Source organism: Chiloscyllium punctatum, chromosome 22 (genome assembly GCF_047496795.1).
Source record: "Chiloscyllium punctatum isolate Juve2018m chromosome 22, sChiPun1.3, whole genome shotgun sequence".
Classification (NCBI taxonomy): domain Eukaryota; kingdom Metazoa; phylum Chordata; class Chondrichthyes; order Orectolobiformes; family Hemiscylliidae; genus Chiloscyllium; species Chiloscyllium punctatum.
The window spans coordinates 49,873,630-49,887,142 of NC_092760.1; the positions used below are offsets into that span (position 1 = coordinate 49,873,630).

The 13,513-nt window shown below is 38.0% G+C and overlaps 2 non-coding genes across 2 annotated transcripts; both read left to right on the top strand.

The window, feature by feature from the left end:
• The first annotated feature begins 1,840 nt into the window (after positions 1-1,840).
• On the top strand, positions 1,841-1,913 carry trnaa-agc (transfer RNA alanine (anticodon AGC)). The gene has a single exon. It is a non-coding gene; the product is annotated as a tRNA-Ala (tRNA).
• Positions 1,914-2,347: 434 nt separating this feature from the next.
• Positions 2,348-2,420, top strand: trnav-aac (transfer RNA valine (anticodon AAC)). Its single transcript has one exon. It is a non-coding gene; the product is annotated as a tRNA-Val (tRNA).
• Positions 2,421-13,513: the final 11,093 nt, after the last annotated feature.

A 13,513-nucleotide genomic window follows, 5' to 3' on the forward strand; every position in this document is an offset into this window, starting at 1 on the left:
CTGGCAAACTGAATCCAAAAACTGGATTACTGGCAGGAAGCAGAAAGTGATCGTTGAAGGATATTTTTGAGATGGAAGCCTGTGTTCAGTGCCACATTTTAGGATTTTGTGCTAGGGCCGTTGCTGATTGTTGTGCAGATTAATGATCTAGACATGAATGCAGGTGGTATGCTTGGTATGTTCACGGATGAAAATCAGTGGTGCGGTAAAAAGTGATGAGGAAAGTCATCGACTACACGGCAATATAGATGGGCTGGACAATGACAAATGCAATTCACTCCTGAAAATTGTGAGGTGATGCTTTTTGGGAGGACTAACAAAGCAAGGGAGTTCACATTGAATGGATGAACCCTAGAAAGTATGGAGGATCAGAGGTACCTTGGTATGCATATCCACAGATCCATAAAAGCAAGGAGGTTATGATGGTGCTGCATAAGACATTAGTAAGGCCACAACTGATTACCGTGTGCAGGTCTGGTCACCATACTATAGCCAGAATGAAATTCTACACGACCGTGTGTAGAGGAGGTTCACCACGTTGTTTCCTGGGTTGAGAGCAATTCAGCGATGAAGAGAGACTAAGAGAAGCTGAAGATAGAGGGGCTCTTATTAAGATGAACAAAGTTATGAGTAACGGAGACAGGGAGAAAACCTTTCCCTTAGTAGGGCAGTCAATGACTAGGGAGCACAGTTTTAAGGTAAGGCGCAGAGGGGATTTGACAAAGAACTTTCTCACCCAGATACTAGTGGATACCTGAGACTCTGCTTGAAGGGTGATGAAGGCAGGAACTCTCAGAACATTTAATACATATTTAGATGATTGACTGAAATTTCATATCAGACAAGGCTATGGGCCAATAGAAAAATAGAAACCAAATTGCTAGATTCTTGATGACTGGTGCCAACATAATGAATTGAAGGCCCTCTTTCTGTGCTGTGAAAACACCATGATTCTAAGCCATTGCAGGTATTCTCAACAATGGCAGGTCCACTCAGCCAGGATGGTGAGATTCACCTCATAGAGATGTACAACATTCTTTTGGTCCAACTCATCTTTACCAACCAGATATCCTAAATCTAGTCCCATTTGCCAGCAATTGGCCCATATCCCTCTAAACCCTTCCTATTCATATACCTGTCCAGCTGCCTTTTAAATGTTGTAATTGTACCAGCCTAAACCACTTCCTCTGGCAGATCATTCCATATGCACACCACGCTCTGTGTTAAAACATTGCCCCTTAGGTCCCTTTTAAATTTTTCTCCTCTTGCCTTAAACCTATGCCCTCTAGTTTTGGACTCCCCAACCTGGGGAAGAGACTTTGTCTATTCACCTTATCTATGCTCCTCATGATTTTATAAACCTGTATATGGTCACCCCTCAGCTTTACTGCCGAAGGGAAAACAGCCCCAGGCCTATTTAGTCTCTCCCTATAGTTCAAACCCTGCAACCCTGGCAACATCCTTGTAAATCTTTTCTGAACCCTTTCAAGTTTCACAATATCCTTCAGGCGCTAGCACCTGAAGAAGGCGCAAGGTTCCGAAAGCTTGTGTTTTCAAATAAACCTGATGGATTTTTACCTGGTTTGTGATTTTTGACCTTGTCCAACACAGGCACCTCCACATGATAACATCCTTCCAGACAGAATAGAAAACAGAGTGTGGATGGTTTCCACACGCTGTCATTTGTTAAGTATAAATTTGCCAACGTTAATGCTGCTGGTTTCAAGGGTTTTCAATTGTCAAAATTGTCGAAGGTGATCATCAAAACATGAATTTTAAAATTAACCCCAAAATGACTGGAAAGCTACTCCAGTGACTTAAATAAAAGCTGTTTGCGTAAGGGGAATTAGCTCAAATGGTAGAGCGCTCGCTTAGCATGCGAGAGGTAGCGGGATCGATGCCCGCATTCTCCAGTGCTTTTAATTTACTGTCATTGCCAGATCCTTTTCAGACAAGATAAAATTGACCATGAAGGAAGGGGATGTGGGGGGTGACAACCTGCCCTCACTTGTAAAGAGGGCGTCTGGCTTCCCCGACCTTCCAACATCATCTAGTTGTTTGAAGTTTTATTCAGTGCAGGAGACCCTCGCCCATGATGATATCCCTGGACACCAGGCATGTGGATGTCAGGACCTGGACAAGGGGCTGGGCTTCAGTCGGTGGAGGGTCGGGACGGGACGGGAGGCTGTGCTTCAGGGACTATTTCGAGCCGAGCTATGGTACCCGAGAAATCAACGGGAATCTGAATCTTATCGGCCTTATTTTCCAAACTGTGGTTATACGGTTCAGATGTTGATTTCCTTGTCGCCTCTACATTAGAGTCCTTTTCAAAACGCCTCCTACATAGGTTTCCGTAGTGTAGTGGTTATCACGTTCGCCTAACACGCGAAAGGTCCCCGGTTCGAAACCGGGCGGAAACAGTTTTATTTTAAGAATTGTAATTATTTTTACAAGCAATTTAAGACAAGTCAAGATTAATATGTTACAGAATTCAATATTTCTGATTTTAGATGTGATTTTATAAGTTTGTAATTACAGCAGGGTTCACAGTGGAATTTGATGTTCTTGAAGTTTTGCTTCCCAAACATTGTTTTTAAATGTACACCAGCAGTTTTATTAATATTATTGGACCTATAGATTATGCATGTTTCATATGACTATCAAATACAAGTTGTTCCACTGCAAAATTGTCATTGCACTGTCCCACTAAAGTATTGAAAATAGTAGTCTACCGTGACAAATACAAATATTGACAGTGCACTATGTATATTGGTACATGGATAAGGTGAGGATGGGTCACAGCCCTTTCTCTTTTAACCCCCTTTCTGATCAGTCACAACAAATTTTACTTTTTATTCTTCAGAGCACTTAGTCATCATCCTTCAATTAAACTTAGTTTATCAAATCAAGAATGAAGGAGACTCAATTGCAGAATTCTTCTAATGAAACTGGTGGATTTTTATTACTCAATTAAAAATAATGTAACGCAACATTAAAAACACACATAAAGCTTACAAATAACACGGAGATGGGCGGGGTATCTACTGTAGACAGGAAGATAGGTTGCAGTGTGCAACTTTCTGGAGTTGCAAGATTGAAACCTGGGCCACAGAACTGCCTAGCCGTCCTCCTGTTTCCTCAGCAGTGGCAAAACTTTAAGATATCTTTGAGTTCTCAGTCAGTGGTTCTTTTCCAAATTTTCTTTTTCACTGGTGCTAGTTTGTTGAAATTGATATTGAGAGAGAAAGAGAGGCAAGCTTTCTGTCTCCTTGTTGTCTTCAGCCCACGTTGCATTTTCTGTCCATCATTGCTCAAAGCAAGCTTCTGAAAAACTATTTAATTTTAATTCCTTAATCTATCTCCATTGCCTTTTCCAAACTGAACTCTCTGCAGGCAACCTTTCATCTCCAACATGTGAAGTTATTATGCAAAACAAAGTTATCCAGTGAAACAATTGGTGCAAATTTCTTGACTTTCAGTGCCTTGTGATTAAAATGGCAGTTTTTTTTAATATTCCATGTGGGCTGCCTCGGCTTTTCAGGTGATCACAGCAGCCAGGTTAGGTCAAGAATGCTCTTTTATATTTAAAAGCACTTATAGTTCATAAGTCTAAGGCATTAAAGTTGTTCATAAAGTTGTAATAAAATGCTGAAAATTGAATATAACCCAATTTCACTACCATTGTAACACAACCGTGATATCATATAGGATCTCAATTAGAAATGGTAAATTCATTTCAGAACTTAAAACTAAAGTACGTTAATAGGACATTGGAGTGAAATTCCAATCTTCTCCATTTCCAATATGTTACAAGTTATGCTTTTTAAAAAAGCTATGCAAAATGTAAGAAAATGTTGGCTGCACAATAAATTCGAAATTGGTTATAAAATAAGGAAGCTTTGAATAAAGCTGACATTTTCTTACCTTTTCAGTTTTAGATGAAAATGGGTCAATAACTAGGCATAAAGTCTAAACAAAACAGTGCCAAATTCATCTCAAGAACTGTCCATTATTATTTTCAGATTTTGATTTTGCCTGTTGACATCCTGACCTGAAACAATGCGGGCTACAGTAATAAATAAACAAATTACATTGTAAGGCCCTTGCAGCCAATTTGCTTTATATCTGTGTTGCTACCAGCAGTTTCTCAACTGGCTGAAAAATCATGGGCAGTATATAAGGTGACAATCTGTGGTGGAATTTAATGGGATCCTCAGGATCTCTCAGGTAAAATTATGGTCAGTTTTGGGAAATATGTTCTCTCTTTCACATTGTAGTTTTTAACTACTTAGACAATTTCAATGTGTCTATATTGTCTATGAATGTTCTGAACTCTGGAGCTTCTGGCCCATTACTTCAAGAATTCTGGGACCAACTGGAAAAGAAGCCTTGGTTTTAATCTTTTTCAAATTTGTATAAGAATAATTAGAAATTCTTTTGCAGGTGTCCATATAGTTTGCAAGCTCACTCATTGATGCTGGAGACCGGTTTCATTATTTTCTATCATTACTTGAAAACGATGTCTGACTGATTGAATTAGGTGATCTTGATCATAATTACTGCTTTTAAATTCACTTGTTGTCAGTGAAGCAAAACAGCTTAATTAGTGTTTTCTCAGTCATCTGACAAAAGCATTAAAAAGGTACATCCTGCTCAGATCAGATGGGACCTATTGTTACAACCCTAGGTTGCAATGTTGTATGGTTAGGATATTTGGCGCCACAGGACCATGTCTAAATGTAAGAAACTTGGATTAAGTATGACAGTGATTAGTATTTGAGAGAATATCTCTTGCAACACTTAAATAGGGTTTAATTCAGAAATTCTCAGCCTCATTCTGAGTAGAGATGACTTTGTGATGAGACTAAATGACCGCATGGCAGAGGAGATTTCAGTGAAGAAAACATTTAGAAATTAGACAGGATGGAAGACCAAAAGGATTTTGAATAACTGAAAAGTGGGATGGTAGAATTTTGGCTGCTGAAAGTTACAGAAAGTTCCTGAAAAAACTATTAACTTTTTTTTAGTGAAGATGCAACAAGGAGGGGGGTAATGAGTGTAGAAAGTCCTTAATGGCAGAATGGTCAGGAAAGTAAATACCCATGTGATTCAAGTTAGATTCAAAATCTGTTTAGATGCAGCTACCAAAAGGTGATGGTCAATGGTATTTTGTGAAAGGGAAGATGTTCTAGCTAGACACAACAGGGCTCAGCTCTGGGTCCCTTACATTTCTTGATAAATATGAATTATTTGACTGAAAGCTAGAAAACACATTTAAGAAGTTTGGAGATGATACAAAGGTTGATTGTGTGAGTAGAAAATGTGTTGCTGGAAAAGCGCAGCAGGTCAGGCAGCATCCAAGGGACAGGAGAATCGACGTTTCGGGCATAAGCCCTTCTTCAGGAATCCAGGAATTGATTGTGTGAGTAACTGAGAAGGAGAAAGCTGTCGACTTTAGGGACACAACACTGCAGTAGTCAGATGAAGAAAAGTGTGGCTCATGGAATTCAATCAGGAGAAATATGATGTAGTGTATTTGAGGAGGGCAACAAAGCAAGGACTTGCACATTAAATGGTAGGATACTGAGAAATATAGAGGAACAAAGGATCCTTGGAGTCCATGACAATCAATGTCAATAGCAAAGTAGGTAAATGAAATATGAAGGCATTCAGGATGTTTTCCATTTTTAGCAGAGGCATAGAACATTAAAGGAATGAGATTATGGGATTAACTGTATAAATCAATAGATTACAGCTAGACTACTGAATACAGTTCAGACCACACAGATAGGATTCAGAGGAGATTTGCAAGGGTGTTGCCAGAAATTGAGAATTTCAACTGTGAGGATGTTGATTAGGCTGTGGTTGATTGAGATGTGTAAAATTATGAGAGACCCAGATTGAGTTGATAGGAAGGATTTTTTTTAAAAGGTCAATAACCAGAGGCATAGATTTAGAGTAATTGATAGAAGAATAAAAGGGAGTTAAGAAGAATTTTCACACTCGGGATTGGTGGTTGTTTGGACTTCACCACCTGAAACACATGACAGTACATTGTTGAAGTGTTGTAATCTGCAAATCTACAGACAAAAAGCTGGGTAGTTCTCTATTGATCAGTAAATACATGATTTGCTAAATGTGAGATAAATGTACTAATTACACTCTGTAATACTAATGGAATAGGCCCAGATGATGACCTGGAAATGAAAGCTCGGCTATTATCATAACAAAGCAAAAAAAACTACAGATGCTGGAAATCAGAAACAAAAAACAGAAGTTACCAGAAAAACTCAGTAGGTCTTGCAGTATCTGTGGAGAGAAAGCAGAATTAACATTTTGGGTCCAGTGAGCCTTCTCCAAAACACAAAATGTTAATTCTATTTTCTCTCCAAGATGCTACAAGACATGAGTTTTTATAGCAATCTCTATTTTTATTACTGTTAGTATAACAGTTAAGCTGGGATGTATGGAGGATTTAATAGTGGTGATATGTAGCTAAACAGGGAGTTTTGGTGAATCAGAAAATTTCATTCTCAATTTGGTTCCAAATTGACTTTATGTTAATAACTTCAAATAGAAGGTCTTGATTGAAAAATCTATCAGAGATTGTGATGAGTTCTGATGGGAGGTTACACACCTGAAAACATTGGACCAGGATCTTATTCTGATATTAGGATCCTGCCAAAAAGAAAAAAGTTGGGAGTCCCAAGATCACATTGCCTTGACCAGACAAGCCTATGGCTATTCTCAAATCATCAGAATTGCACTGGAGCAGTCTGACCATCCGAGTAAAGAGTGTCAGCAGTCTCTAAAAGCTGAAAGATCAATGGGAGGCCCTTCAGTTGTGACACGTTGGTAACCTCACCAGGGAAGGTGAGAGCTGCTGGTGCAAGTATATAGAGACAGGGGCACCTCAATGTAGAGGAGCCACCCCCAGCCAATGACCATAGAGTCCATGATGGGTGCAAGAGGTGCAGTTCCTCACAAGTTTAAGCATAGCCCACCCTCCAAAATTCAGCCAATTACCTCTGGCTCACTCTTAAGATGCTACTAGGTTTGCAGATCTTTTTTCCATACTTTTTTTAAAACATAAAAGATTGTATTACTAGGACTGACGTTGACTAGATTTCAGTGATCATCATTATTGATGATATTTATTTGTTTTCAGTGATTTTGTTCCAAAATTCCTGATTAAAGCTGCGCAACACTGCTGAAGACTAAAATCTGCTATTCTTGCTTTCATAATAGATAGTATTGTAAACCATTGTTAACATTCTTTAAAATTGCCCACACTGACCATTAGCAACTGCAAAGAAAAGATAGAAATAGATATAAAACACAACTGCAAACAAAATCAGAGGGAGGTGAGCACATGGAGATGGAGAAGCAGGAGAGATTTTTAGATTTGGTTAGACCACAATTTAGCCTTCTAATTTAAGTTTTAACAATTATTTCAATATGTGAGAAACTAACCAAATATATTAAGTTAAAGCTGATGGATGGTAACAGTTTAATTGATTGCAGTTGTACTGTCACTTCACTGATCCAAGAATTGATGTAAACTGCATTGCTCCCAGGAATATGTAAAGCAGGAGGTCTATGGCCTGTTCAACTATGGGCCTGGTGAAAGCATGGGCATCTTCATTTGTATCTTCATTGAATGTCAGTCTGAGGATTTTGTAAAGGTGTTATTAGCCACATTTGGAGAGGGTAGGACTTGTCTCACAGCAGCTAGCCCTGTTTGGCCTGAGGACCTTAAAAAGAGTTAGAAACATGTAGAAATCATGACAACCCCCATGATATCTGGTGCAGATCTGCAAATTCTAGCATCAATGGTCACAGATATATTGAGTGTGGATGAAGTGGAAGCCTTTTTTGTTGATGAACTCTGCACTTTGGTGATCGTGTTCTCAATAAAATGTACGTGCATTTAATAGCACAGCCAACTTGGTGAAGCCAGTGATGGTGGAGAATTACACTGCTGAGGTTACTTGACTCTTCTCATCATGGGCAAAGGATGTAAACAATCAGGAGAAATTGGCTTCAGTGACATCTATCATGCAGTTGTGGACCAAAGACTGGGAGATGCCACGCAGAAATGAGCCATCGATGTAAAAATTCAAGATAGCTGTAGCTTTGATGGCCACTGGGATGTAATGTCCACACAGTCCATCTGAACACAAGTCCTGTTCCAGCAGATGACATAGTTGATGATGGCCCACTATATTCTGTGCATTCACTGTCTTTGTGAAAGCTGTATAAAATGACAGTGAGGCTTGTGGGTGTGGGTTTCTTTAATCTCTTTCACCTCCTTGCAGGATCTTCACCTGCTGCTTTTCCCTTTGGAGGTTCTATGCCAGCCATTGGTTGTTGCTGTTCTTACTGGGTTTGCTGACAAACACCAGTTCACTGATGATACTCCTGCATCTTCACAGCAATCACAATCAGAACATTAACCAAGTTATGCACTGATGCAGTTTGTCATGGAGGCATCACAAGTAGGCCAATGTCATGCCTCAGTGAAGAGCATTATGTAATAATATCCACATGTGCATAGCAGAGCTAGTGTTCATGTTACACTGTGGGGGTGAAATTCAGGCACGATCATAATTCCTCATCTCCAAACATCATGTCATTGCATCCTTAGACTTCAGTATGTGAATGTGACAGCTCTGAGACATTTTCTTCAAGTATTAGGTATGAAATGTGCTTCAGAGATGCTAGGCCCAGGTGATGCTTTTAAGTTACTGTCTGATTACATTTACTTATTTGAGAAGTCAATGCAACAATTAATATAAACAATGTAATGGTCATGATTGTTGAGGCTGTGATTTGTAACGTTTATTCTTGGAAAATGATTGATCTGTCAGTGAGATGCAATTTGATGCCAGATAGGCAACATGATTGTCTTAATTGATAAAGTAATCAAGGGTTATGGGGATAAGGCAGGAAAGCAGAAATGAGGATTATCAGATCAGCCATGATCTCATTGAATTGTGAAGCAGACTGAATGAGTCAAATGGCCTATTTCTGTTCCTACGTCTTATGCTCCAGATTTTTATTTTAATGGTTTACTGTGTCATACAATGTGAAAATCTATCCTGAAATGTTTTTTTTTCCTTCTCTTCCAGCTGAAGCATTCTCCTTTAAAATCAGTTTTATATAAAAGCAGGATGAGGGGGTAGCATGTATTTAAACAAGTGCCAGGCATTGAAAGAGTTAACTCAATCAGAAGAATTTTTATTTGTTTAAAACATGATATGTTTGTCGTTGCATATTTTCATTATTACAAGTTACCTTAGGTTTTAAATTAAAATGACAATGTAATTTTTGAAACTTAAATCAAAGATAATTTAGTTATTATATACGCTGCTATATACATAACAAAAAGGGAAGGGTCAGATTAAAAATTGAAAACTTCCAACTTTTCTATCAATTTTGTTTTTGATAATGGATTAGTATCATATGATCAGAAAAGAATGGGGAACTTCCTTTTGGAAGCATTCATAATGGCCTGCATTTTTCAGGATATCTGACAGCCTTTGAAAAAAAATGGCTGATGGTTTTCTTTTTAGATTACTTTAAAGGTTTCAAGATGAGTGTAAACAATGAGAAAAATAAATGATGAAAATCTTTCAAATACAACTTAGTAATAAATCTGGCTTTGGGACAGTGACTCAATTATCCCTAGAGGTTATACATTGGAAAATATTGAAGGAAAGCAGGACTCATAATCCAGTAATATCTGGGTCTGGGAATCAATGTTGGTGGATATGTTAATAAGCTTTCAGCATTGATTCCTATGTATTCCTGAAATAAGGTCAGATAAACAGTAGTAAATTATTGGTTGTTTTGACAATTTTTTTAAAAATAGGCAATTTAGATTTGAAAATCAAAATAAAAAGAAGTGTTGCCATTGCGTTCTTTTCTTTCAACGTTACACAATCTGTTTAGAGTGTATCGTTTCACATATTGATTCAACCAGGCAGTTTAAATGCACCATTTTCTTTTGCTTAAGGTCCTCTGCAAGCTGCAGATCTTACATCCCTTCCCCCATAACTATCCATGCATCAATTGATCATCCCCAAAGACACAGCATGACTAATGTAAACTGAATAATTGAAATTAAAATGTCAAGCTTTTCAATTTACTGCCATATTAATTTGATGCAAGGTTAAAATGCTTCCTCTTTGTTACAACCTTGTTGTAAACATTAGCCTTCACTAAGCAGCTAAAATAAACCTTAAATAGAATGATTAAGCCTGAAGGTGCAACTTCAAAACAATATGATCATCAAAATGCCTATGCTGGGACTGTAAAAAACATGGTTTTGCTCTCTGAAGTTGGTGACTGTGAGCTAAACTTTCCTATTTTTTAATGTTTTTATCACTTACATTCTTGGCGGCAATCCGCCATGGCTCATGGCAACGTATCCCATGCAACCTTCCACTCTTTAGTTCATTAGTTATACAATTGGCCTCTTCAGCACCCATATTGTGACATCATGTGGCGAGAGGAAAAAATGCTCACTGGCGCCAGGACTTTGTGACATTCATGCTGCTGATGTCATATTTAAACACTAGCTCAACAGAACTTAAGGTACTACATGCCAGCAACCTCCCTTCACACTGTGGACCTTCATTGTTACCCTAAAATAAATGGCCCAGAAAGACAAGTTATCTCCTCAGTTCACCCACAGTGTTGTGGAGTTCAGGTGGGGAAAAGGTAGACAGTATTTTTTCTTCTAACTGACAAAGGAGGCCATACCAACAAACTAAACCAGAATGTACAAAGTCAGTAGCAGATGCTATAGGTGAAGCATTGATGTAGCATGGTGTAGTGCAGCAACTATGTCCCTTGATTGTTTAGTACTCTGAACTGTGACAAGCTAATGCCTCTCCCTGTGCATCAATAAATAATGAAGGCTGTAGAGGATGGCATCTTCCAAACTGAGTGAAGCTAAGAAAGTAAACTAAAGCCAATATATGCATCCTGCGTAGATGCCGGAGATGCATGTGTGTGCTTACGCACAAAGATAAAAACAGATAGTAAGAGTTTCCACAAATATTTAAAGAGGAAAAGAGTAAATAAAGCTAGTGCTTCTCCTCTAGAGAAACTATCTGAGGACTTGATAATAGGAAACAAGGAACTATCAGAGGAAGCCAAAAGAACTCTGGATGCTGTCAAACTGAATCTAAAACAGAAATTGCTGAATCAGTTCAGCAAGTCTGGAAGCATCTGTGGAGAGAACTCAGAGTTCTGAGGAAGGGTCACTCAAACCGACATGTTAACTCCGATTTCTCTCCACAGATGCTGCCAGACCTACTGAGTTTTTCCAGTAATTGCTGTTTTTGGAATTACCAGAGAAGTTGGTCAGGTATTTTCTGTTTGTCCACAATGTAGAAGTCTTAGAAACTAGTCAAACGTACTCAAAAATCATGAAGCAAGCTAGAGAGAGAAACCTAAAGCAACTATTATCACCAGGGAAAGGATTCTGGGACAGCTATTAAAACTAAAGGTTGACAGATACCCACAACTAGATGGTCTGCATCCTAGGTCTTAAAATAAATGGCTGCAGAAACAGAACATGTATTGATTATAATCTTCTAAAACTGCTTAGTTTTTGAAAGAATCCCAGCAGATTGGAAAATGGCAAATGTAACATATACATTCAAGAAATGGGCAAGATAGAAATCAAAAAACTATAGGCCAATTATCCTAAGATGTGTTGTAAAGAAATTGCTATAATCCTTGATTAAGGAACTTATAACAGGATACTTAGAAAATCATAATGTGATCAGGCAGAGTCAGTATGGTTTTATGAAAAATAAGTCATGTTTAACTAACTTATTAGACATTTTTGAGGCAGTACCAAGCAAAGTAGGTGAAGTGCAATGTGATAATGTCGTATATTTATATATCCAAAAGACATCTGATTAGGTGCCATATCTAATGGTTACTACACAAGGTAAGAGTATACGTTCAAGGGGATAATGTATTAGCTTAGATAAACGGCTGCTTAAGTACCATCAAGCAGATAGTAGGAATAACTGAATCAGTTTTGGGTTGCAACCTGTAACTGTTTGAGTGATTTGGATAGCGGGGCCAACGATATGGTGGCTAAATTTGCTGTTGACACTAAGGCAGATAAGAAAGTAAGTTGACAAGGCGAGTTTCAGAATCTGCAAAAGGACATAGACAGGTTAAGTGATTGGCTAAAATTTGGCAGACAAAATATGCTCTATGAAAATCTGAAATTTTAAATCTTGCCAAGAATAGAAAAGCAGCATAGAATTTAAATGGAGAGAGATTGCAGAACTCAATGTTATAGAGGAATCTGCGTTTCTTGGTATATGAATCAGAAAAAGTTAACATGCAGGTTACAGCAAATGATTAAGAAGACAAATGAATGATTGTTGTTTATTTCAAGACAAATGGAATACAGTATAAAAGTAGAAAGCATTTACTGCAGATATAAAGGGCCTTAATAGAGATCACATCAGGAGTAATGTGTACAATTTTGACCTCCTTATATGAAAAAAACACATAATTGCATGAGCAACACTTCGGAGAAGTTTGTTTAAATGACTTGTGGAATTAAAGGATTTTTCCGTAAAGAAGGATTGAATAGGTTGGATCTTTAATCATGGGGTTTTAAAGAGTGAGAGGTGATGATGTAAGATCCACGAGAAGACTTGATAGGGTGAATAGTGGGAAGATGTTTCTTGTAAGGGGTAATAAAATGAGGGGGTGCAGTTTAAGCAAAAGAGGTCTCCCTTTTCAGACAGAAATGAGAATTATTTTCTCTCATAGGGTTGTTACTCTGTGGAATTACTGGAAGCTACATAACTGAATTTATTCAAGCAGAATTGGATAGAATTTTTTTATACACAAAGGAATGAAGGGTCATGGGTTCAGACAAGAAAGTGTGGTTGTGATCACAGTCAGATTAGCTCTATCTCTATGATATATTCCAAAATGTAAAGAGATAGGGCCTGAACTTGAGAATTGTAGGACAAACTTTTGCACGATTACTCCATCTTACAGTCCATCTTGATGTTGCTACCTTTTTGAAACAAACACAAACATACAATGTTAGTCCTTCTTAGGTGGAGTTTCAATCATGTGAAAGCCAGCTAATACCACACAACGGACACAAAACAATTTTTAAAAATTGTGATCTCCCAGTGTCAAAGATATAGAGAGACAAATAGGGGATGGGTAGTTTTCGGTATCGTTTTGCATAACAAGTTTTCATATGAGTCGTTTTGTCTCTATTTCTTTTTGTAGCTAAGGTGTTTGCGGTTTATTGCCAATTTCAGTTATCTAATGTGAATCAGTTCCTTGGCAATGTTGTTCAGGCATCCATTTTATAATTGGCCAGAACGGTTTCTGCAGCCATTTTAAAAAAAAGACTTCCTGACTCATTTAAGATCTTTTCTTTCAAACACACAAATAACAGGTATTAAATCAATCAGTGGAATTAAGGGGTCCATCTATTAAACTTCAGGGC